Source organism: Bos grunniens, chromosome 6, assembly GCF_055505025.1.
Source record: "Bos grunniens cultivar Pamir isolate PY7600 chromosome 6, Bosgru_T2T1.0, whole genome shotgun sequence".
NCBI classification, from domain to species: Eukaryota; Metazoa; Chordata; class Mammalia; order Artiodactyla; family Bovidae; genus Bos; species Bos grunniens.
Genome location: NC_141170.1, coordinates 86102738 through 86125005, shown reverse-complemented (window position 1 = coordinate 86125005; position 22268 = coordinate 86102738). Strand labels below are relative to the sequence as shown.

The 22268-nt window shown below is 36.3% G+C and overlaps 1 protein-coding gene across 2 annotated transcripts in view; it reads right to left on the bottom strand.

Annotated features, from left to right (window-relative positions):
- GRID2 (glutamate ionotropic receptor delta type subunit 2) overlaps positions 1-22268 on the bottom strand; it is a 1632436-nt gene that overhangs the window by 1591026 nt on the left and 19142 nt on the right. The window lies entirely within an intron of this gene.

The window sequence follows — 22268 nt, the reverse complement described above, 5'->3', positions numbered from 1 at the left end:
AGTTTGAGCCTTTCTTCTCCAGCTGGTAAAGTCACTCCCTATATAGAAAACATACAGGAAAGATAAATCAATTTTACCAAAAATTTTTCTAAATAAAAATCATAGTAAACAAGCAGAGAAAGGATCAATTTGAGAATCCAATAAATAAAAATAAGCAGTCATAATAATGAGTATTCTTTATTCTTATAAGGAAATACATAAAATAGGCTTTCTTCAGTTTATATTACACCTTTTATTCATTTAACAAATATACTTACTGGATGACTACTGCATAATGCTATATTTGCTGATGACTTCATCCACAGGATAAACAGTGACCACAAGGGACAAGATCCCTGCCTTTCTACAGGCAGTCAACTCATTTCCAGAACATAACTTAGAAACAAGCAGATACAGCATTAGGATATTGGGAAACAGCTGCCAATTTTCAAGTATTTTAAGGTATCTTTCAATGAACAGACTGCCTGAAATCTGTATGTTTTTCTTTTACAGTAACAATCAATGTACTTCATCATGTAACTGAAAACTCCTTGTACCAAAACTGTTGTTTGTAAAGGAAATCTATGAATGAACACTCATACTTGAATCTTAATTGATTGATCAGATTTTGTTTAATGAATTTCAAGAAGACTTTTCTACAGATGTTTATTGATTATGAGTAAATTCACCCAAAAATTCTAGTGGGCTAATATAAGACTGTTGTTTCTAAACACTTTAACTCAAATGAGCCATTGATGAGATCAGTGACTTCACTAAATGTATGGCTTTTTCAGACTTACATCCCACTTCCTTCAGTAAATCTTTTAAGCTGAAGTGACCACAGCCTCTGAATTCATACTCATTTTTTAAACTTACACAGCACTTAAATCTATGCTCTCTGTGGAATTTCATATAGTTGGTTTTACATTTATATGTATTATTTAACTCTTACATTTAACATTTTAACTTTTTTCCAACTTGATTTTAAGTCTCTCTATAATAATTACTTTAACTCATTTTTAAAACATTTTTATTTTATTGTCTCTCCAACTAGAGCATAAATTCCCTGAAGTGACTTGTTCTTTTCTGTTTTTTAATTCCAAGTACCCAGCACAGTGCTACAGACACACAATAAATATCTGTTAGTTAAATGAATAAAGTACACAACAAGCAATAGTGAAAATAAAAACAGTACCTGACAAGGTACAAGGAGGATTCTGCTGCTGCTAAGTCGCTTCAGTCGTATCTGACTCTGTGCGACCCCATAGACGACAGCCCGCCAGGCTCCCCCGTCCCTGGGATTCTCCAGGCAAGAACACTGGAGTGGGTTGCCATTTCCTTCTCCAATGCAGGAAAGTGAAAAAATTAAGTGAAGTAGCTCAGTCGTGTCCAACTCCTAGCGACCCCATGGACTGCAGCCCACCAGGCCCCTCCGTCCATGGGATTTTCCAGGCAAGAGTACTGGAGTGGGGTGCCATTGAAGGAGGATTCTGATATTCTTCAATTTGTTACATAAACTTAAATTTTAAAAGAAATATCCAAAATATTCCTTAATCCATATTCTAATGATAAACCTTGATTCTCAAGTGTTTATCTGTTTGGAACAAATGTGAGGATAATTTTTTATGGTTTCCACATTAAACTCTTATCTAGCACTCAGCATTAACCAAATTACTTCTTAGAAATAGATGCTTAGGGCTCATATTTCTCCACATGCAATCTCAGACAGCATTTGCTAATAGTCTCAAATAAAGAAATACTTTGAAATATTGTCAGTTAATGATTTAGGAGTGAAAATTTTGACTCTGTTCATAAATCAAGGTTTTACCGATATGATGTATAAAAAGTACTTTACCAAAAGAAGCTGTCAATAGTTTGTGCCTAGGTAAATCTGGAAAGTCACCATGGAGTAGCACTTGCCCTGCCACTTTTGCAAATATAGCTCAGTAGGCAACCATTGTATTGGCAGAAGGTATAACTGGATCTCTCATGGCCTGAAAAGAAAGTCTCATAAATTCTTAGTATGTAAAGGTAATTCCCCAGGGAAAAGGTGGGTAGACATTTACAAGGCAAAGGACTCTCCTCAGAGGAAAGGATGGAAAATCTAAATCCTTCCCCCAGAGGCCTTTAAGGTTAAGTGTCTTTAGAGTTTATGTAATTGAGGTCCTAAGATAGCCCTAAATAACGTGGTCCAGTCTAATGTGGTCCTACTGACAAGAGCTCAAAGGTCCCTAAAAGAAAGATAAGTCAGAGTGAGGGGATGGAGGAGGGCCTTGGGAAAGTTGGGTTGCAGCCCAGGTCGTGGATAATTGTAGAAGCCCTTCTAGACTTGTTAGTAGCATCATTTTGCAGAGAAATAGCTGAGCATATGAATATAAAAATAAAACTGAAGCTTTAGAGAATAAACTGTGAATTGCCATCTCTTTCTGTACAGGAATCTAAGCTAACAAAGGAGACAACAGTAGACAGAATACACTGGACCATATGGGACTCATTTTCAATACTAACATAATGTGGCAGTGACAGAAGCAATGAAAGCTGGAAACGAAAGTGTATGAAGGACTGATGAGCCTTTCCAATCTGATTTGAAAAAGCAATTCCAAGAAGTACATAAGCCACATATATTAAATAAAGACAAAGGACATAATCTTAAATGAAGCAACAGTCTATTAGAACGTGTTACAGTACTCAGTTACTTATTCATTTAATATTTAACTCATGCACAGAGACTGGTTTTAAGAACCCTTGCTGTTAGCTCACAGAAACAATCTAAAATACTTGACACACTGTTCTCTGCTTTGTGGCCTCAGCAAAAACTCTTAGGACAGACAAGTCCCATTTTAACTTTCGGAACACTAGTTCAGCACTGTGACAGTCATGTTGAACAAGACAAATAAGCCACAGGCACAGACTTTAAGCAGTTTACAGTAAAATGGAAAAGGGAATAGTAAACAAGTAATTTCAGTGTAATATACTGAATAAAACTGCAATGCAATATAGCAAATAGAAGGTGAGCACCTAGGAAGGACAAGTATCTTTCTTTGTCAGAGCAGGACAGAAACACTTAACAGAGGAATTATTTCTTTGAGTTGAATCTCAAGGCATCGACAGGTTCATCATATAAAACTCTAGGTAGAGGAAACACCATGATCAAAGGCACCAAGACACGAACCAGTGGGTAATACTTATCCAGGGAGAGTTAAAGATCAAGGAGAACATCTGACAGTGGCAGGAGATAAATGTGGAAATTAAGCAGGTGCCAAATTAAGAAGGGCTTTGTGCACAAAGAAGAGTTTCAAAGATTTTGGACAGTGTCGCTAAGCCTCTGTGCCACTCTAAATAGAGAATAACATTATTCATATTTGCTTCAGGACATCCAGCTGGAAAATGTGGTGAATAGATTTTTTTGGGGGGTGGGGTATAGTAAGAATAAGTAGACTTCAATTTACTGTTTCAAAAATCTGATTTATATGAATGGTGACTGTTGTGTATGCATGAGAAAGACAGGGAGGGTGTGAAATAAAAGAGAAAGGAGATGCAATTTCTAAATTAGATATAAGTTACTCCAAATTTTCACAAGAAATAGCCTTATTTTATAATCTTCTTAAATTATGCTTTTTAAATTATTCATTAAAAAAATTCCTTCCAAAGGAATTTTTAGTCTCTTTATGGAGAACTCATATAAAGAATTTGGTTTCCCAGATTCAAGAAAATGCCAGAGACTATCATTCTTGAACTCAGTTTACTTGTGCTGAGTGTTCAGCTCTGTGTTTTCCGCATGAGCCTAACAAAAAACGAGCTTTGTGTGTTGGATTCTTCTCCCAGAAATTTCAGTGTTTATGCTTACTGGTTTGGCAAGAAACCAGATAAGCGGTTCATGCAGAAAAACTTGGCAAAGAACACCTCTGCTTCTCCTGAGAACTCTTTCAAGTTTCATTTTGTTATTAAAATTATCTTGATATATATTCTAGAGTCAGTCAAATCCGTAACAGTGAAATAGGAAGGACACTGGAAAGGTAGTATTTTTGAAGATTTGGTATTATACAGAGGCTAAAGAATAAGCTCAAGAGTGACACTGCCTGAGTTTAAATGCTGGCTCCACCTACAAGCAGCACTGTGACCTTGAGATGGCTAACTACCTGCTTTTTGCCTTTTTCCTCATGTTTAAATTCCAAATTTTCACCTCTATTTCACATAGCTTTTATGAGGATCATAATAATGTGTGAAATATAATGAACCCCATGCCTGGCAAATATATATAGTCAGAACACGGTACCACTGTTATTGTATAAATATTAAAAATATCACTGCAATGACTTTTCTTCCTTATTACATGATAATTAATGAATATCTAACCATTCTAGTTTTAAAGCCATATATTTATTGAGCATCATATCTGATCTCTTTCCAAACTCTTTAAAAATCTTCATTTTCTTCTTACACCTTATGTAACAAAAGATTCTGGCAGCAACCTAGATAGTACAGCATAATAGATCTGCATTTTAAATCATCTTAATGTTTATTATATCAGTAAATGAATAATGGAAAACAGTCAGATGCTGAATATGTAAATGTAACACATATACTTAAACTATTCTTTTTGATACATGGTAATGACCACAGAATCATAATGGTTCACCTAAAATTATGCTGTCTCATATAACAATTGTGCCAGGTATTTCAGAAGAAGGTATAAATCTCCAATAATGTCCCTGTGGCAATGGGAAGTAATTAGAGTATTTCACACTTAAAGATTAATATTTTGGATTTATATTGTACCTTTCATCTAAAGACTTCAAAGCCTCTATAAACATTAACTCATTAACTTTTCAACTGCCACCCCCTCCCAAGGTTAGGAGGCATCCAACAGCATTTCACAAATGAGGAAAGCAAATTGAGAAGAACTAAATATTGTATTTATGATTAGTAATCATGGTACACTGCAAGATTTTTTTTAAAGATGTTAAATAATGCTAGTGGACTCAACAAGTTTGTAGATGTAAACAAAATCCTTTTATGTTTTCCACTGCACTGTTTTTCCATGGTATTTCTTCTAAAAAACACTTTTCAATTTTCTCTATGGTATCTAAAAACTTAAAAGTAAGATGTTTTAGAACAATATCTTCATACAACACATTTAATAAAGCTGAGAGAGATAGAAAATTTGTGTCCATATCTTTGTATGTTTTCATATATTGCAAGTTTCTCAACATTAGGCATGATACAATTTTTTCTTTACCAAAACTAATACAACACTCAATTAAACGTGTAAAGATGTTTTGCCTCAGCAGAAAAGATGTTTACAGATACACAGACTTTTTAAAAGTAACCCCAAATTACACACACACAATATAACTTCACTGAGCAATGTATATTGTATACAGGCTTGAAATTTAAGATCTTTTTAAAAATAACTTTATTTATGTATTTATTTTTGGATGTGCTAGGTCTTCACTGCTAAGCAGGCTTTTCTCAAGCTGTGGCAAGCAGAAGCTGGTCTCTAGTTGCGATGCATGGGCTTCTCACTGCAGTGGCTTCTCATGCTGCAGAGCGTGGGCTCTAGACCACGTGGGCTCAGCAGCTGTGGTTCCTGGGCTCTACAGCACAGGCTCAATAGTCGTGGAACATGGCCTAAGTTGCTCCATGGCATGTGGAATTTTCTTGGATCAGGGATCGAATCATGTCTCCTACACTGGCAGGCAGATTCTTTACCACTGAGCCACCACAGAAGCCCAAAATTTAAGATCTTTTGTGATATAAGTCCAATTCATTTTTCTAATATTATCTCCAAATATCTACTCCTCACTTAGCCTTCATATTATTTATAACAAATAACTCATTTTTACCCCAAATATACTCAGCCCTTTCCTTACTGTATTTTGTTCCTTCTCAGAACATGCTTTCACTATAAGTTACATACCAAAATACTATTTAATGTCTTCCATGCAACTTCCTAGATCTTCTGTATACCAGCTGCTGTTGCTGCCACACCTAGATTCTCAGTCCAATCCAAGCATTTGAGGCAGTTCATGGATAAAGACTAATGAGAGTAACAGTTCAGACCCATAGTTTCCAGGTGTCACAACCTCTGTGGTGTAGTTTTCATTCCAGAGAACACTTTGGAATCAGGCAGAAGACAGTATTCTGGAACCATGCTTCTACCTATACCCTACACTGCTTGCTCACTCCCTTCAGTTTTCTTCTGGGAACATTTCCTCAATAAACTACCTGCACAAGAATCCCTATCTCGGGCTCTGCTTCTAATGAATTCAACCAATAATACCCACAATTCAGTGAATTCCTGAATTCCTTGTAACTTTATTTATAATAGTAGACAATAAAAAAATTGTAAAGTCTAATCATAGGGGCTGGTTAAGTAAGTTGCTTTTTATTTTCACAGTAGGATAACACATAAACATTAAAACATAATTTTATAAAAATACTGAATAGAGTTTCTGATATAATAATGGTACTAAATATTGTGTATAGTCTTATGCCCAAAGTCCCTGCTAAATAATGGAGATATGACTTTTAAAAGATAAAGTACATTACCCAACTCTGTGAATTGTACAATAGCATAAGACACATATCATACAAAGTATTACACAATCACCATTTTTTAACTTCCACTGAGATATATGATGTGAGGGATAAGCATGGTTCATTAAAGATGAGAGATCTAACTTGGTCTGTACAGCCAAGAAGACTTGAATGAGGAAACACAGTTTAATTTAAAAGGTAAGGCATGATGGGGTGTGAAGCTGGAAAAGTCATCTACACAGAAGTAGTAAATTCAATGATACTAAGGAAGAAGGATCATGACACGTTTAGGTAAAAAACAGAAAAAGCCAATGTGGTTTAGGAAGAAAACATTGATAAGGATACAGAGGTCTGAAAACCCAGAGCCTTGTAAGTCATGGTAAAGGTTTTAGGTTTTATCTTAAGATCTGTGGAACTCATACAGGAACATAAGAGATATTAAGCATAGTAGGGACATGATATTCTTTTATGTTTTAAATAGCACTCAAATGACTCTAAATAATAACATTACTAACATCAGAGAGAGTAGAACACACAGGTATTTTCATGTTATGAGGTTAAGTTGTTAGTTGAAGTAAGAGAGATGATGGGCACCTGAGTTGCTGCTGCTGCTGCTAAGTCGCTTCAGTTGTGTCCAACTCTGTGCGATCCCATAGATGGCAGCTTACCAGGCTCCGCTGTCCTTGGGATTCTCCAGGCAAGAACACTGGATTGGGTTGCCATTTCCTTCTCCAATGCATGTGAGTGAAAAGAGAAAGTGAAGTCGCTCAGTCATGTCCAACTCTTCGCGACCCCATGGACTGCAGCCTACCAGGCTCCTCCATCCATGGGATTTTCCAGGCAAGAGTACTGGAGTGGGGTGCCATTGCCTTCTCCAGGGCACTTGAGCTATGGAGTAATAAACTGATAGATTTGAGATATTACAAAGCAGAAACAACTGGACTTCTGTTTGACTGGTTATGTGGATGGAGATTAAAGGAGACATCAAGCATTACTCCAGGGGTTCTGGCTTTTCCAACTGCCAGATGGTGGTACCACTCACTGAAATAGACATTTGATGAAGTAGTGGGTAGAAAGCAAGTTAGGGAAGATTTTTGGTTCTAAACATATTAAGGGTGACTTTATGATATCTAATAAGAATGATTAGATTATTAAAGAATAATAAGAATGATTAAATATAAATGACTCCAGAATCCCAAATTATTCATAAATAAATGTATCAATATGCATATGTGTATGCATGTACAATGCAGGTATAAATAAAACTACAATGTCTGGTGTGTAATGAAAATGAAGTCCATACATTATAATATTAACAATGTTTGTTCTTGAATAACAGAATTATGAGACAACTAATACTTGTGATGTGTGTTTTTTTTACTTAGTTTTTACAGTATACAATAAATTTTGTCCTCATAAAATAAGTTAATAAAATCTAACCTGCTCTCCATGAACTACCACAGCTCTTGAAGACTACTTGATTATAGTCTTCTACAAATATTAGAGAAAACAATCACTCAAAATACATATTTAAAATAATATATATATATAATTATATATGTATTTGGCATTTCGCTTTATATGACCATTCAAACATTCAACCATCACTCTGTGTAGCTATTTTTTTTCTATTTTGCAGGCAATATTCCCCAATAACTGTATACCTTCTGAAACATAAAAAATGATTTTACCGCCTACTTCAGTCTTCATTTTACTGCATGAGTAACAAAAAATTATTCAAATGGACTCAGAAACACATTGACTTACTCATAATATGTGTGTTTTGATCCTAAGATTAAATAAATCCTTAATATCACCCTCCTACAAAGTCAGAATAAAACAATGCAGACTAATAACAATGATGATTAATGATCACTGAATGCTTATTAAACATGCAAAATTCAATATTCAAAAAACAATCAACATTCAAAAAATGAAGATCATGGAATCTGGTCCCATCACTTCAAGGCAAATAGATGGGGAAAAAATGGAAACAGTGACAGGCTTTATTTTCTTGGGCTCCAAAATCACTGCAGGTTGTGACTGCAGCTATGAAATTAAAAGATGCTTGCTCCTTGGAAGAAAAGCTATGACCAACCTAGACAGCATATTAAAAAGCAGAGACATTATTTTGCCAACAAAGGTCCGTCTAGTCAAAGTTTTGGTTTTTCCAGTAGTCATGTATAGATGTGAGTTAGACTATAAAGAAAGCTGAGCACTGAAGAATTGATGCTTTTGAATTGTGATGCTGGAGAAGACTCTTGAGAGTCCCTTGGCCTGCAAGGAGATCCAACCAGTCCATCCTAAAGGAAATCAGTCCTGAATATTCATTGGAAGGACTGATGCTGAAGCTGAAACTGCAATACTTCGGCCACCTGATGCAAAAAACTAACTCACTGGAGGAGACTCTGATGCAGGGAAAGATCAAAGGCAGGAGGAGAAGGGGATGAGAGAGGATGAGATGGTTGAATAGCATCACTAACTCAATGGATATGACTTTGAGCAAGCTCTGCGCGTTGATGATGGACAGGGAAGCCTGGCATGCTGCAGTCCATAGGGTCACAAAGCATCGGATACGACTGAGAGACTGAACTGAACTGAACTGAATGCTTATTATGTAACAGGCAAAGCCTTTGGATGCTTTGTAAAGATTATCTTCTTCAACAGTAAATTTATAGTAAATATATTCTTTTTTGTAGTAAGAAAACAGGTTCAGCTATGTTACATAAGTTTCTGTTGGGCATGTATCTAGTAGCTGATAGGGCTGGGATACCAATTTAGTCAGGCTGACTGTGGCTTCATGCCAAGCCTCATAATATATTACTCTCATTCTGAAAAGGGTGTGGTTTAGTATTAATTTTGGAACTGAGATTCAACACATAATTTTTTCTAGACCACAGTTCCTTCAAATAAGAAGACAAAAAGCCATAAGGAATGTGACCCTCTCCTGTGTAGTAATCAACTGCTCAAGGGGTTCATGAAGCTAAGATTTATTGACTACCTACCGTTATCAGTTAGGATACTTAACATAGAATAAATAAGAAAACATAAATCAACTTTAAATAGGAAATTGTTGGCACACATAATGGAAGTCTAAAGGGAAGGCAGGCTCCAGGCACAAGTTGATGCAGAGGTTCACACCTCCAAGGCTTGGCTCTATTTTGCTACAATTCTCTTGGCTCAGCTTTGTTCTGCTTGCTGGTGGCTGACAGCCAAGGTAGCTATAGCAAATCTAGGTTTCTCATCCACATACAATACCATTACAAAAATGGCAAAACCTTTGTTCAACTTTCTAAATTCCAACGATGAGGACTGAGACTTTCTAATTAGGCCAGTTTAGGTCATAAGTCTACCTCACCAATTACCATGAGCAAGAGGACTGAATACACTAATAGGCTCAGCCAGGGTCACGTGCTTTACTCTAGTGCTACAATATCCATAGATATTCAAGACATCCACAATGAAATCAGAATCTACCAGGAACAGATAAGGGAGGCGGGCTCGGAAATCAAGCAGTATGTGTTCCTGCTTCATTTGTGATAGCTTTTTATGTGTCTTATCTTTTTAAATTAAGTGAAAACACCAATAAAATAGGAATTATGAACTCTGTTGTATAAATTAAAATACAGAAGATTACAGTATTATGCAAACTACATTTTTTTAATTCGGTCTGGTTTAATAGCTTCTGCTTTTTCCAAACTAGCAATTTGACTACTTTACATAGAAATCATGTCAGCTATTGAGCTACATAGTGGCAGTCATCATGGGAACAAGATATGTAAGGGACATTCTGATCCCCTCTGCTGCTACTACTGCTGCTAAGTCACTTCAGTCATGTCCGACTCTGTGTGACCCCATAGATGGTAGCCCACCAGGCTCCCCTGTCCCTGGGATTCTCCAGGCGAGAATACTAGAGTGGGCTGCCATTTCCTTCTCCAATGCGTGAAAGTGAAGTTGTTCAGTCGTGTCTGACCCTCAGCAACTCCATGGACCACAGCTTTCCAGGCTCCTCCGTCCATGGGATCTTCCAGGCAAGAATACTGGAGTGGGGTGCCACTGCCTTCTCCGCTGATACCCTCTGGGGTTACTTAAATACAGTCATCCCTGAGTGTCTGCATGGGATGGGTTCTAGGACCCCTGTGGATATCAAAATTCATAGATTCAAGTTCCTTATATACAATGGTGGGGAATTTGCATATAACCTAAGAATATCCTCTTGTATACTTTGAATCATCTTGAGATAACTTATAATACATAATATACTGTAAATTTTATATAAATAGCTGTAGATCTAATGCAAACACTATGTAAATATTTGCCCTGGTGGCAAATTCAAGTTTTGCCTTTTCAGAACTTTCTGAATTTTTTAAAAAATATTTTCATCATCAGTTGGTTGGATCCAAGGATATGGAAACCACAGATACGGAGGACAGATGCTCAGCTAATTACAATGAAAGCAGTACATACCGGGTTAAGTGCTCTAACCTGAATTTAAATCTAATAGCTAAATTTCAGATATTAGACTGCTTATTCAAGTGGTACTTAGTGTGGCTGCCACGTGTCTTCTGTCTTCTTTTAAATCAATAAACAGTTTGTGTTATAAATTAAATACATTTTAACCATTTTCAAAGGACTGCTACATAAAAATAACAAGAAGTCAATTTAACATATGATTTGGAAGTAATAGTTAAAACTGCATGGACTGTCTTCTAATAATTCTTCATTCATGTCTCAAAATCCCACGTGCTTTAAGTTAAGGACTCTACTATTTTAAGTTTGTGAAGAATCTCTATATCAAGTAATAAAGGGCCTTAAAGTAGTATTAAAATTTTCTCAATAAAGACTTGTAAAATGAATCCTGATGAGAGAAAGGAGTTGCCATGCATACTGTTAAAGTAAACTTCATTTTCCTAGAAATGTAAATATCCTGATTGGGATAACTTTTATACGTTAATATATTGGAGAAGATGAGCTTCTTCTCCATATATTTATGAAGATGAGCTTCTTCTCCATATATATATGGAGAAGATGAGCTTGAAAAAAGGTCAGAACTTCTTCATATTGTCATTTCTTTTTATTTAGTAGCTTGAAGGGTTTGGTTTTTTTTAAGTGCATATGACTTCAGCTGTAATTTACATGCTACGTGCAACATTTCTGATCGTTTCAAAGCAGTTTGTCAGCTATCTACATTTCTAAGTTCTAACAACAATCAGTCCCATTGAAATGTGTGCATCTCTGTAGCATTCCTGCTCCACTCTTACTCACAGTCATTTCAATTCAATACTCAACAGCACTTTAGATACTCTGTTGTTACTTTCCAATCTGCAGACTAGTATTAGCAAGTCTCCCTTCCAAACGCCTAGATTTCAGTTTAAATATTCTTTTATGAAAAATCATTCAATGTATGGTATGTGGAGGGTTACATTATTTATAGACACTATGAGAATCTTCATGGATTTGGTTAGAAAAAATAAGACATTTTAAAACACCATATCCACAAATTAAAATGTGTCTAAGAATTCTTCACAAGAGAGAGGAGAATTCATCAAAAGGAAGAATTCTTGAAATCTTATCAACACTACAATATTGTCTCTTAATATTGCCACAATTTGGTATAATATATTGAATTTACAAATAAAGGTATTTATAATCAGTACCTTATGAATGCTCAATGTAAGGTGACATACATTTACATAGAGGTTACAACTACTAAAACTGGTTATGCAAACCATAGCACGTTCTCTGGTTACTGCTGCCAAGAAATCTCTCCAGATGGGAAAACCACCTCTAAAGAGGGCACTTTAACCCTCAATCCCTGGCTCCAGGGTCTCTAATCAATCCCCACACACTCCAGTCTTTGTTCTGGATCACATAGGAAAATTTTTCCCTGTAAAATAAGGCCCTTCTTGACCCAAACAATCCTACAATTACAAGAAGCTGGGACCAACTAGTATGAGCTGGACAATGGGGAAGATCTAGCAGCAGCAAGAATCACCCTTAGACGAGAAGATCCTCATTCATGTTGTCAGGATGGGCACAGAGATTTCTGTAACCTCCAACAATAAAATGAAGGTCAGAGCAGTATCTTCTCATTTAAAAAATTAAACATTTAAAATAATCGTGAGAGTCTATGATATCATTATCATACTACAATATGTAATTCTTAAAGGGTTAAAAGTAATCTTTATCTTCCTCCTTGAATTATTCTTCTACCATCCCCTTGCTTCCTGCACTACAGCTACAGCACTATCCCTGCCAGTCTCTGAACATGCCAAGCATGTTTCTCTCTCCTCTCCTATTCCCCTCTTTTCTTCTGTTCTTCTCTCCTCTCCCTTTCTCTCTCCTTTTCCAGAATGCTCAAACCCCGTCACTTCATTTTAGTTTCTGCTTTCTTCAGTAAATGCACACTCTCCATCATTCTATGCCCCTTACCTTGCTGTCTTTTTTCTTCATATGTCTCTATACTTTCAATTATTTCTCTACTGTTTGTCTTCCACATTAGAAGTTTCAGGAAGATGAGACTTTTTATTGTTTCCACTGTTTTATTTATCATTGGGTACTCAAGGATAAAAGAACACCTGATACATTTAGATATTCCACAAAAATGTAATGAATATTGTAAGAATTAATATATATTATTATGCTTTGCAATTTTTCATTTGAGCTTCCAAACAAACCTATCTAAATAATAGATAGCATGGAATTTTACTTTAATGAGAAAAAGCATATATATATTTATTCACCAATTTCACCTTTCAGATAACAAATAGCTTCAGATAACTAAGCCAATGATAACTTCATTACAATAATGAAGCTTCTAGAGAGCAAGAATTTTGTGATGTGATACAGTTACTTATTCCAGCTTATAGAGTAAGCAAGTTGGAAGAAATACAAATATGACTGAATTGGGTTGATACATGATTGTGAGAAACCCATAAAAAGTGAAATATGTGTAAAACATCATCTTTTTTTTCTTCCTCTTTCTAATAAATGCCAAAGTTTTTATGTAGAGAGTTAGAAAGAAGCCAGACGGCACAACTCTATGAACAGCTTCCTAGATAATCAGAGCCCACAAAACAAAGCATTTGAAACTTCAGGTTTTGATCCACTTGCGATACCTTAACCACTTAGGATGTTATCCTAGAATACTGATTATGTACAGTTAACATCATGGACCACAAAATACAAACATAAGAATGATGACTATTATCTAGTACACACGTAGATACACAAAGCAAACCTCTACCCAAGATTAGAATCTTCTAGAGAGTGAGAATTTTGTGATCTGATACAGTCACTTATTCCAGCTTCAAGTCCAATTTCCTTTTTCAGCTTCAGATAGAAATTATTACAGAACAGTTAGCAAGAACATAAAGATGAAACATGAAAACCACAAATTAATACTGATAGAACACTTTCCAATAGCTAAGTGTTAGTACATAAACTAATTCTGGCTACAGAAGTTAGAAAAGGACATTCCTGAAAGATTCATTTTTTTATATGCACTTCTGCTTCATAACATTTTATTCTGAACATCCAGAAAAAAATACTAGTTTTAATATCCTACAATAACAAAGGCCTTTCTCAGGTTACATTTTATTATGTTCCTTGTAACCATAATCCTAGGTGTTCTTTGAAAGGACTGATGCTAAAGCTGAAACTCCAATACTTTGGCCACCTCATGCGAAGAGCTGACTCATTGGAAAAGACCCTGATGCTGGGAGGAATTGGAGGCAAGAGGAGAAGGGGACAACAGAGGATGAGGTGGCTGGATGGCATCACCGACTCGATGGACATGAGTTTGAATAAACTCCGGGATTTGGTGATGGACAGGGGGGCCTGGCGTGCTGCAATTCACGGGGTCACAAAGATTCAGACATGACTGAGCAACTGAACTGAACTGAACTGAACCATTATCATAAAACTACTTTTCAAAACAAGAAAATTCAAGATCACACAAAGGAAAAGTGCAAGTTCAATACTATAAGAAAGGTTAGTATTCAATGCATCCTTTCTAGTGTAAGAGAAAATAGTGTCTTTGGTATGCTTAATCAAGAAGCTAACTGTAGTAAGATAATCACATGTAACCAAAAAAATTGCCATCATTTTCCTAATGAACACAAGTGGATTAGGCTGTTACTTCTTCTAAATGTTTACTTTAGATCATCTTGGTTGAAGTTCATTCAGCAAACCTCTGGCCTACTGAGTCACATATCTGGCTGACATTAGCTGAAGTGACCTATTAGTCACTTTCATGCACCCTTTCCCTGCATCAGTGTTCCTGCAGAGAAGAACATTGAACATGGCACAGGAGGCAGTCCTTGTCCTGTTCCAGCAGAGACCTGGACTGCATGCAGCTGTTAGGCATTCTATAAAGGTCATTCTCCCTCTTGAGTCTGTGTATTATTTGTTTTTGTCCTTATTCAACACTTGACATTTCTCTCTGTCTTTACCTCTGTACAGCTCCTTTTCAAGCAGATGAACATTTATCATTTCATATATTAACATACACAAAAAGCACTTTTAAAGTATGTTGGTAAAAGTCAACTTTTATTTTTCCTTTTTTTCTTTCCTGGTGGCCCTTATCTTAACACAGTACATCATCCTACCAAAGATAAAAATGACATTGCAAATAACACACCATGTCTTCCTTTTCCCACTCTCCACACTACTTTAATCATTATAATTTTCTTCTAATTCCTTTCTATTTCACACATGAGAGGGGAAGAAAAAGGATAAACATTCAGAAAGAATGCCCAAAATGTCTTCTGGATTCAAAGAAAACAAAATTTCAGGAAACATACCTAAACATATCTAAAACTTTCATTTATAAAAGGTGAAACCAAAACAGGTATGATTTTGTAGAATAATTAAATTAATTTATTTTTCATAAGAGAGGAATATTGGCCAAAAGCTTTATGTAAGACCTGGCTAGCTTAACTTAAACATCTAGACAAGGAATCATGACTAACTAATTACTCTGCTTTCTCAGTGGAAAATAAGGTAAAACAAGAATATATGTGAAACATGCCTTGTTACTCCCTGGTATATGACGTACTCTAAAATGAGTTTCTGAGTGAGTTTTTCCCAATGGGGACCAGAGATTAAGAGGGCACAAAAACTCCATTTAGAATTATAGGCAAGAATGTTGCTAAGTAGATACTTAATACACTAGAAATAATGTGAAATGAAGACTTATGCCAACTTCAAGTAATTGTATAATACACTAAAAACCAACTAAAGACAAGTGAACAGACACTTTAAAAGATGTAGATATTAAGCCTAATAGTGCCTTTTTTTAATTAATCAATGATGCTCTGTGACTCAGGAAAAAAAAAAAAACACAATAAAATAACAGCCATTTGTAAAACAACAACAAAACTATGTTAATTTTTTAAATAACAACTCACTAGAAGAGATTTCAGGGTTTTTTTTCAAATTGATTAAAAATCAAATTCAAGGCTACAATAGTTTTATAGAATGTAGTGAGAAATGGCTTGCCAGGTAACACTAATGATAAAGAACCCACCAGCCAATGCAGGACATGTAAGAGACACAGGTTCCATCCCAGGGTTGGAAAGATGCCCTGGAGAAGGGAATGACAAGCCACTCCATTATTCTTGCCTGGAGAATACCATGGACCAGAGGAGCCTGGCAGGCTACAGTCCATGGAGTTGCAAAGAGTTGGACATGACTGAAGCAACTTAGCTTCAGTTGGTGAGAAATGCATGGGGTTCCCTGATTCACATTGATAAGAAAATCAGAGAGGGCTCTTAAGAAAGTAACTGGCTTCTTGTTGGCAAAGTGACTATCAGCAGGGGAAAAGAGCACGGGATGCATGGAATAGATAGAAATCCAGTAGAAACTATTCTATAGACACAATAAGGGAAGAAATGAGGACAGGCGTCAGACCCTATCTGTTTTTATATTCTGTGACTGAGTGCAACTGGAAGAATTAAAATGCAATGCTAAACTTCCCTTAATCTCATCTGCAAAATGGTAATAATGATAGTACCAACATTATTAGGGTCACTGTAACAATTTAATGAGATAATATCTACAAAGTTCACAACAATGATTGGCATATTGTGAGTACTTAATAAATGTCACTCACTACTGGTTCTTATATATAATTATGAAGAGCAAGTTATATATTATTCTCATTATAGGGAATGGATTTAGTCACTTTCACTATGTTGTTATACCCTATAGTATTGTTGGGGCAGAAAATCAAAATGACATGACTGCGGGGTGACCCCCAAGCAGAACAATGGGAAGTTCCCTACCCACTTCTCCTGTCCGTGGAATGTATTTTCCACTTGCCTTCCCCCTCCCAGAGGCTGCTCCAAGGATATAGCCTTGAAATAGACATGTGGTGTTTAGGTTATGTGTACTTGGTATGTAACTGAACTCAGTTAAGGCCTCTGCTATGAGGAACTGAGCCCAGTAAAGGCATACAGGCATATCTCATTTTATTGGACTTCACTTTAGTAAACTTTGAAGGCATTATGGGGTTTTGTTTTTGTTTTTAATTTGCTCACATCATTGTCTCTGTGTCACAATTTGGCAATTCTGACAAAAATGATAATATTTGATCTGCGATCTATAGTTTGATGTTATATTGCAAAAAGACTATGACTCACTGAAGGCTAACATGATGGTCAGCATTTTTTAGCAAGAAAATGCTTTTGGATTAAGGTACATACACTGTTCTCTTTACTGCACACTTAATAGACTAGTACAGTGTCATGTAAACATAGCTTTTATATGAACCAGAATCCACATTCATGGACTTACTTTATTGTGATACTTGATTTGTTTCAGTGGTTCTGAAATCAAAGCCACAGTATCTCCTAGGTATACTTGCAAACTTTTAACATTCTAGGGGGTGGGTGCAGCCACCCAAGACAAACCTGTAACTAGTCTCCCTTGCTTATTAACCTACCATCTAACAATCTGTAGTGGACTGCTTTTTTTTTTTTTTTTTCAGTCTCTCCCTGCCCTTAATAGAGTGGCTAGTTTCAGATTAAACCAGAGGCTTCCAAAGTGTTTGAGAAGCAACAAGTATCCTCCTGGTATTTTTACAGAGATGAAGCAGGACCAGGGGGATGATAAATTATTAAAATATTAAATTTATGAAAGTGGCACCAAAGGTAGGCCAACTAGTTCAATGATCCCTCCAAATACTATAGAAACACACCAGCTGTACTCTTTTAAGATATTATTGGAGTACAGTTGTTTTAGGGCCTCTTTGGGAACTCAGATGGTAAAGAATCTGCCAGCAATGTAGGAGATTCAGGTTCGATCCTGGGTCAGGAAGATACCCTAGAGAAGGGAAATGGCTACCCACTCCAGTACCTTACAGTGTGTTAGTTCCTGCTGTACAGCAAAGTGAATCAGCTATACATACATATGTATCCATTTATTTTGAATAATTGTAATTCTAAATATACAATAAAGTCTTTTTTCACTAAAGAACTTTTATACTAAAATTAATTTGTGGATTTTACAATCAGGGTTCTATACTAATTGTGCTGATTTGATCTCAAATGCCCAAATAATTTACTGACCTTTAATCAGTTATAAACCTGTGGAGCTGGCTCTATTGATTAAACCCACATTAACAGGTCAATTTTAGAAGACAAGTCTACTTTAACTGAAAAAACAACAATTAGTAAATCGGTACCAATATGTAAAACGGCCAGGATAATTAAATGCTAACCAAATCACCATGACTTCTCTTTCCCTTTATTTTCTCATCAGCACACAATTTTTCTACCCAGAATTATTTTCCATAAGCACAGGAAATGCAAAATAAACATTTCAGCACAGTAAATATTAGGAAGGTAAGAAAGGAGTGGATGATGATATTAAAATAAAATTAGAAGGTAATTAAGTAACTGATGCAAAGAAATAGAGAAAAACAACAGAATGGGAAAGACTAGAGATCATTTTAAGAAAATTAGAGATACCAAGGGAACATTTCATGCAAAGATGGGCTCGATAAAGGACAGAAATGGTACGGACCTAACAGAAGCAGAAGATATTAAGAAGAGGTGGCAAGAATACACAGAAGAACTGTACAAAAAAGATCTTCATGACCAAGATAATCACGATGGTATGATCACTCACCTAGAGCCAGACATCCTGGAAGGGGAAGTGGGCCTTAGAAAGCATCACTACGAACACAGCTAGTGGAGGTGATGGAATTCCAGTTGAGCTATTTCAAATCCTGAAAAATGATGCTGTGAAAGTACTGCACTCAATATGCCAGCAAATTTGGAAAACTCACCAGTGGCCACAGGACTGGAAAAGGTCAGTTTTCATTCCAATCCCAAAGAAAGGCAATGCCAAAGAATGCTCAAACTACCACACAACTGCACTCACTCACACGCTGGTAAATTAATGCTCAAAATTCTCCAAGCCAGGCTTCAGCAATACGTGAACCATGAATTTCCTGATGTTCAAGCTGGCTTTAGAAAGGGCAGAGGAACCAGAGATCAAATTGCCAACATCCGCTGGATCATGGAAAAAGCAAGAGAGTTCCAGAAAAACATCTATTTCTGCTTTATTGACTATGCCAAAGCCTTTGACTATGTGGATCACAATAAACTGTGGAAAATTCTGAAAGAGGTGGGAATACCAGACCATCTGACCTGCCTCTTGAGAAATCCGTATGCAGGTCAGGAAGCAACAGTTAGAACTGGACATGGAACAACAGACTGGTTCCAAATAGGAAAAGGAGTATGTCAAGGCTGTATATTGTCACCCTGCTTATTTAACTTACATCATGAGAAATGCTGGGCTGGAAGAAGCACAAGCTGGAATCAAGATTACTGGGAGAAATATCAATAACCTCAGATATGCAGATGACACCACCCTTATGGCAGAAAGTGAAGAGGAACTCAAAAGCCTCTTGATGAAAGTGAAAGAGTAGAATGAGAAAATTGGCTTAAAGCTCAACATTCAGAAAACTAAGGTCATGGCATCTGGTCCCATCACTTCACAGGAAATGGATGGGGAAACAGTGGAAACAGTGTCAGACTTTATTTTTGGGGTCTCCAAAATCACTGCAGATGGTAATTGCAGCCATGAAATTAAAACACGCTTACTCCTTGGAAGCAAAGTTATGACCAACCTAGATAGTATACTGAAAAGCAGAGACATTACTTTGCCAACAAAGGTCCGTCTAGTCAAGGCTATGGTTTTTCCAGTGGTCATGTATGGATGTGAGAGTTGGACTGCGAAGAAAGCTGAACGCCGAAGAATTGATGCTTTTGAACTGTGGTGTTGGAGAAGACTCTTGAGAGTCCCTTGGACTGCAAGGAGATCCACCCAGTCCATTCTGAAGGACATCAGCCCTGGGTGTTCTTTGGAAGGAATGATGCTGAAACTCCAGTACTTTGGCCACCTCATGCGAAGAGTTGACTCATTGGAAAAGACTCTGATGCTGGGAGGGATTGGGGGCAGGAGGAGAAGGGGACGACAGAGGATGAAATGGCTGGATGGCATCACTGACTTGTTGGACATGAGTTTGAGTGAACTCCAGGAGTTGGTGGTGGACAGGGAGCCCTAGCGTGCTGCGATTCATGGGGCTGCAAAGTTTCGGACATGACTGAGCAACTGAACTGAACTGTAGTAATTTATTATTATTGTCTAGAACTGAGAATCAGAAAGTAATATGAGGTGATGATATTATGACTTCCATGATATAAAAAGTATAAAGTTAGTTGGATTTGAAAGAAGACTTAAAGAAGGGTTGTTTTTCAAAATGGATCCAAGCACCAAAAAGATTATAAGCTTATAAACAACTAGAAAAAGAAATCTCTATTTTATGAAAGTTCTGAAGCCAAAAAAGAAAAAGGATTTAAAAATCCTACGTTTGTTTAAAGTGTTTCTGTCATATTAAGCAAACAGCAAGCCTCTTTGAATTTGTAAATGAGAATATAAATAACCCATATTTTCACAGATAGTTTTCCTCTCTACTTGACATAATTGAGAAAATCAATTAACTCTAGCCTCAAGATATTTGGCAAATGTGCAGAAAACAGAAATAAAATGTACAATTAATCACAACTATTTATGAAATTTTGAGGGAAAGCAGAGAAGGATAAGGAAAACAAAATTTTATTGAAAACTCATCCTGTGCCAGTCTTATTTTATTTTTTCCAATTTATCTTATATAATTTACTTTTCATTTGTCTCTTCATTATAGGTCGCTACATTTACGTTTTACATATGAAAACAGTAAGGTTGAAAACACTGAAATAAACTGTCCAAGAGTGATTAAAAACCAAGCATAAATACATGCACAATGATACAGATTATTAGAGACAGAATTAATTTTTGTAAATTTTGAAGGAAACAAGTTCCAACTTGAGTCTGGTAGAGGAGAGGAGAGGAAGGAGACTGTGAGGAAGCAAGAGTGGAGTGCGTAGGCTGAGGAATAGGGTTTGGATCTGGGATAGACTGCTGAGCTCTAAAATCTGGGAGAATTCCTAGAAGATGGTACGTATACTTCCTGCCCCTAGTAGCTGTGGGAATAGCTTCCCAACAATTGGGTTAGCTACCTCTCACATTGTATTAGCAAGCTTCAGAGGAAATTAATTACAGTTCTCTAAAGCAGTACAGTAGAGCACAGGTAAAATGGACCTTACGTTAATGAAAACAATTATCCAGTGCTACATAATCGGGCTATTTCTATCTCCTGGCTAATAGCCTACATTAATACTTCTTTGATGATGTGACTACAATTACATTTTTAGTAAAAATTATGCTTAATAGACTATTTAAAAATGCCTATCTATGCAGCATTCAACTCACTTAACCTCTCAGTTTTCTCATCAGCAAAAGGACTTTGTACTATATACAATTTCTAACCTTCCTCCCAACTATAGAATCTATGATTATGCAATTTCTACATTGCAAATAACCTAAGGAACAGGTCAGCCCAACCCTAAAAACTGGCACTGAGAAAGGAGGAAGGCTGCACTCTTCTTTGGACACAGAGTGAGGAAAATGCTCTCAAAGGCAGTTCCACGCTTGAAAATCACAGAAAGTAATAACCAGGGTGCCAAAAGTGAAGAAAAGAAGATAAGGTTTATATGAACTAGGCCGTCAAGGGAAGAGCGAGAGTGTGAAGGTAAGAGACCAATGCAGAGCATCACATGTTCATTTCTTGAGGTAAAACTAGACTTCAGAACAGAGAAAAAGGAAAGGAAGGTTAAGAGAATCTAATGAATTTTACACCAAACTAACAGGTATACTTCTGACAGTGAAGTCTGTACAGGTTGAATCTATTAAACACTAGTTATAGTGCAATTAATTTGAAATCACAAGCCAATATTTTATGCTTATCCCCTCTAAGAAGAAAACATTAAATATACACCTTTGAAACTAATTCTTAAGGTGATTCTCCTCTTATTTGGAGAGGAGAATACCTCTTATTTGGTATATTTCCATTAAAAATAAAACTTGTCAAAAACTTGTTTAGGTGATGCTTTTTTCTTTTAGGATGCAAAACTGAAGCAAATCTAAATCTTTGTTGTAAACTTTATGTTTCTGAGAACATTTCACTCCATGTGAGAATGTGTCCTTTATTTATATAGTTCCAGAGACAAAGCATCTGAGGTTAGGTGTGAACTGATACAATTGCCAATATCCAGTGAATTCTGTTAACAGAAGCAGTCAAACAGTAGATAGGGAGAATAGATGCAGAAGAATAAAGGGAGTGATGACAGATACTAATG